Genomic DNA, 5,329 nt, shown 5'->3' on the forward strand with positions numbered 1-5,329 from the left:
GGCCAAACTTGGCCTAGCCCTTCTGTCACAGGGCTGGCTCAGCCATCGGCCTACCAGTAGGCGTCCCAGAGCACTTAGCGGCCCATCCACCCTTGCCTGTGAGGTACGTTAGGCTGGGAATGTGTAGCTGGCCACAGTTCACCCAGTGAATTTCCACGGCGGGATGGGGATTCGAGATACTAGTCAGAAACTCTAACCACGACACCCCACTGGCTTTTGTGAGATGGCTGCTGTTGAACAGGTGAGTCAGGCAAGTCACTCAGTGGGTGCCGGCAGGCCTGGCCTCAACGAATCCTCCCTCAATGGCCAAAACAGCCCACCCTGTCCCTTCCGCTGCCTTTTACTGACAGAAACCCAAGCTTGACTGGCAAAACTGTTGTGGTTGCCTAGCACCAGCCACTGAGGGCATCCGTTTTTTAAAAGGTATGGGCATCCTTTTATTATTTTAGGCTTTTCACTGCCCTGCCTCCTTTTTTATTTTTAAATTTCAGATTTTTCTGCAAACCTGGGCCTTTTTTCAGGCGTGGGGAGCTTGTCTCTTCATGGTCCCAATCTCCAGATTTAAGCAACCTCAGATTTAGTATTATTTATGTTACTTATGGTCCACCTTTCTCACTGAGACTCAAGGAGGATTTATTACAATTAACAGGATAAGGCATCCGATAAACAGTGCAATAGGATTCGGACTGTAGAAATTGGAAGCCAACCAGAAATCTAAAACGAGAGCAAACGAGCCTGATAACAAAACACTGACATTACGTAACAGGAACATACTACAAGACAGCACATACTAATACGCAGCAGTATAGTCCACAGCCCCTATTACTTAACCAATACGACTTTCTCAATCGTTTTGTTACAGTATTGCTGGGTGCCCTTACGCTCACCCGGGAGCATACCAAAGGCGGTGCGATGATGTCACTCCCAAGAGTGCGGCAGAGAGGCCTGTTTTTCAGCCCTTCCCTCCGCCGGCCAGGTGAGTGTTGGTGGCGGGGGGGGGGGGAGGCAGAGGATGGTGTCCCCTGCCCCCACCGAGGGACCTGACATCCCTTTTTATTACTAAGATTTGGCCATGCTAAGAATTGCTCGTACTGAATTTGCAAGGATAACAACATCATTTGATTTATACACCACCCTTCAGGATGACTTTACACCAACACAGCAGTTTACAAAGTATGTTATCATTATCCCCACAATTACCTTGTGAGGTGGGTGGGGCTGAGAGAGCTCTGAGAGAGCTGTGACTAGCCCAAGGTCACCCAGCTGGCTTCAGGCGGAGGAGCGGGGAATCAAACCTGGTTCTCCACATTAGAGTCCCGCCGCTCTTAACCACTTTATCAAACTGGCTCTTGAATCAAAAGATTCCACTACTTTGGTGGATTGAAGAAGATGCTAATCGCAACCAATCATTTATTTCTCTTCTCAGATTTCTGTCTGTTGTTATGCTGTTAATGCATTTAGCTGTATTTCTTGATTCCTGTAGAGGGTTCAGCATGAAAAAAACTTCTGCTTTCAATTCATTTGTTTCGCTAGTTCTGCATTTAGCCCCACAGAACACCCATACAGACACAAGAGCTGCTTTCACACATGCCGAGCAACGCATTTCCATTCCTCTTTCAACGCACCAAGCAACTACACCGTGCGCATCGAAAGCGCGTTATTCAATGTGCGTGTAAAAAAAGACATAGCTACACTGACATTAACCACGTGCATTTATACAGAGAATTAAAAAGGGAACAACCTACAGTCCAAGTTGCTTCTTAGAGGAATTGCTGCCTCCCTTCTGGCACATGGAAGGAGGACTCTTCTCCAGTCCTCGCCTTCGAAACACGCAGGCGTTAAAATAAAGGGCGGGGGCGTTCGGCAAGACACGCGACGCGCTATTTTTACGCATGCGCCCCCCCCATCCCTGGCCTTTTTTGAGTGCTGCAAGAGTTCGACGTGGTGCAAAGGAGGCTCGGGGTTGGGGGTTGCGCTCCTGTGCAAGCAACGTGCCCGCCGGGCAAGCTCTCTGGGCGCAGCAGGGTTTGCTTTTCAGTCGTTGCGCCTTCCAAGCCGGGGCTGCAGGGTAGCAATCCCGCGCGGGCTTATTTGAGAGTAAGCCCCTTAGGAGGGTTGCCAGCCTCCAGGTGGCGGCTGGAGATTTCCTGGAATTTCAACTTGACTGAAGAGTTCAGTTCCCCTGGGGAAAATGGCCGCTTTACAGGGTGGAGTCTATGGCCTTATGCTGAGGTCCCTTCTCTTCCCAAAGCCTACCCTCTCCAGGCGCTGCCTCCTAAATCTCCCGGAATATCCCAACCTGGAGCTGGCAACCCTTGGCATCCAGTTGAGTTTGCTTGCGTAAAGTGAGATGGGGTTGCAAACTTCAGGCCGCCTGCATTTATTCTACCCCAACTGAAGCTCCCTCCGATTAAATGTGCATAGGATCGGACTGCACAGTTCGAATCCCGAGTGCGCCTTTTATCCGGGAGGAAGTCGAACAAGTGGCCACCCTTAGGCACCAGTTTTATTGAATTCGGCGGGCCTTCCGACTAAATCCTCCTTTGGGCTTTCGTAAAGCACGGGATATATATAATGCAGCCGTCCATTGCATAAACTGGAGCGAGGGGGTGGCTCGGATTGAGCCGATTTTGCAAATGCAAAAACGAAGGCCGGAATATTTGATACGTGCAATAATAAAGTGCAGCAGCAGAGGGATTTGCAAGATCTGCTCCCTGCGGTATGTCCCCAAGCGTGCCTGCGAAGAAAATACCCTTTGCACCGAAAATAATCCCGATGAAAGAAAGAAATGAAAAAGCGGATCATGCTTACGCTTTCTGGAAGAGGTCTTAAAATGCCAATTTATTCTGTTTAATTAGAAATTGGGGCGGGGGGGGTAATCCTTTCCCTGCAAACGCGCCGGGACTGTCCATTGCCCATTGCAATGAATTAACGCTGTCCGCAAAGTCCAAGCGAGAAGCGCTAGATAAATAATTATCATTTTCTTTTTCTTCCTTCCCGGACCGGTGATGCTGTGGGAACGTTTGATTTGAAGCCCCGCGAGCATATAAAAAGCGATCTTTTTGGGGAAAAAAAATTTTAAACTAGGGCGGGAGGAAATGCATGCAACGGTGATTTTATCCATTGGAATTAGGGTTGCCAGCTCCAAGGTGGGACATTCCTGGAGATCTGGGGGGTGAAACCTGGAGAAAGTGGGTTTCGGGGCGGGAAATGACCTTGGCATGGCATAATTCCACAGAGTCCACCCCCCAAAGTAGCTATTTTCTCCAGATGAACTGATCTCTCTGGCCTGGAGACTAGTTGTAATTCCGGAAGATCTCCAGCCACTACCTGGAGGCTGGCAGCCCTAACTGCAATCCATTTCTACTTCTTAGTAAGGATACATACGCGCTTAAAGAAGGAAATTGGATTCCTTTTGCAAGCTCTCGGCTTAATAGCCTTCGTTGCAAACAGACACCCGAGACTTTATTCCGAAATAAAATTGCACGCTTCCGAGAGACTTCCGAAGCAAGTGCGCTTCGATGGTTGTTGTGGGTTTTCCGGGCTGTAGATAGGATCGAAGTGCTCTTCGTCTATGCACGTTTATTTGGCGACTGAAGGGCAGAGCACATGCGCAGCCCGTTTACTCGGGAGCAAGGCACGCTGTGCTCGGTGGGACTTACTCTCCGGAAAGCGCGTTTGGGATTGCATATGCGTAGGGTAGCCAGCCTCCAGGTAATGGCTGGAGATTTCCCGGAATTACAGCTGATTTCCAGGCCACAGATCAGTTCACCTGGAGGAAATGGCTACGTTGGGGGGGGGGGGGTGGACTCTATGGAATTATGCCACGCCAAGGTCCTTTCCCTCCCCAAAACCCACTTTCTCCAGGTTTCTCCCCCCAGATCTCCAGGAATTTCCCAACTTGGAGCTGGCAACCCTACATATGCAGGAGTTAATTTAATTTTGCCCTGAACGGGTTAATCGGTTGAAAGACAAGCGGGTTGTTGCCCTCCCTCACCCCTTACAAAGATTCAGGCCGCAAGCCAGAACCAGGCAGAAACTCGGCCGGCGCTGTTTACTGGCTCGGCTGGCAGCGTCACCTGTTGGATTTCTGCCTGTCCGCGCAGTTTGTGAAATGGAGGGGAAACGCGACAAACCGGCCGTGCTCTTCAGTGCTAACTAACCACGTCGCCCAGGATTTATGTCTGAATTTGTGGTTTGTTTATTCAAATAGAGAAGTCTTTGTGGTTCTTTTGCCCAGGGACATTTAGGAGGATTTTCCGCTGTTTTTTTTTCCCTTGCAAAAAGGTTCTTTCCGGTGCGGTCAATAAAAAAAAATAAGCATAATGCAACCACGAGTATTTAATGGAGGAATCGACCGCTGTCGCTGGCTTTATTTACGAGTAGCAAAGAGAAGGAACGGATAGGAAAGGGTGGGTAGAGACTTGGGCAGTGGCGGGAGAATCGATGGACTTGCAGAGCTTATTCTTTAATATACTTTAATAAATTGCATATTTTAAAACATCCGTGAACGCTTTTCCCCACAATGCAATCCTAAACAGAGTTGCTCCAGTCAACGCCCATTGATTTTAATGGGCTTAGACTACAGCAACTCCGTTTAGGATTGCGTCGTTAAAGCCACTCACAGTGCAATCCTCATAACGCTTTCCTGGGAGTAAAACAAACTGAATAGACCTAAACAGCAATCGGAGGCTGCCTGCTTGGGATCGCCCTCTCCGTTCTGCCGGCGCGCAAACTGCGCGCAAGGGCCGCGCGTTTGCGCCCCCCCCCCGACGCCGATCGCGGAGCTGGAGGGCAGGCCGCCCCCTCCGGATCTGGGCGGGGAGGCTGGCGCGGAGCCGGCCGGCCTCTCTCCTTCCCTGCCCGCGGCCGGAGAGGCACCTTGGAAAGAGAGGGGAGCTGGAGCGAGGAAGGCGGAGGGCACTTTGGAGAGGCCCCGTAGATCCGGCGCAGGGCCATGGAGGAGCCTCGTTTGCCCCCCATCCGGGGGTAAGAGAGTTAGGACCCTCCCCACCATCGTCCCACCTAAACTGGCCAGAACCCCGGTAGGTAAGAAACTTGGTAGCCCCCCCCCCATTGTTTCTGCTCCCCAGCAGTAAATTGAGAGCCCCCCCCCCGGAGTTACGATCAAACACGCTCCAGTTCTGCCCCAAGGAGCAGAAACCCACCCCCACCTCCCTCCATCCCTACATTTTTCCTCCTCTGAAAGTTTAGGGAGGCTTTTCTGCATCCCCCTCCTCTAGGAACGCCCTAGAGCCCCCCCCCCCAATTGGGTAGGTTTGTCTGAAAGATTAGAAAGATCTCCCCCCCCCCCATTGAGGACCTTTCT

At 50.9% G+C, this 5,329-nt stretch overlaps 1 protein-coding gene across 1 annotated transcript in view; it reads right to left on the reverse strand.

The window, feature by feature from the left end:
• TDRD10 (tudor domain containing 10) overlaps window positions 1-5,329 on the reverse strand; it is a 50,262-nt gene that overhangs the window by 44,320 nt on the left and 613 nt on the right. The window lies entirely within an intron of this gene.

The sequence above is a fragment of the Eublepharis macularius genome, chromosome 1 (genome assembly GCF_028583425.1).
Source record: "Eublepharis macularius isolate TG4126 chromosome 1, MPM_Emac_v1.0, whole genome shotgun sequence".
Taxonomy (NCBI): Eukaryota; Metazoa; Chordata; class Lepidosauria; order Squamata; family Eublepharidae; genus Eublepharis; species Eublepharis macularius.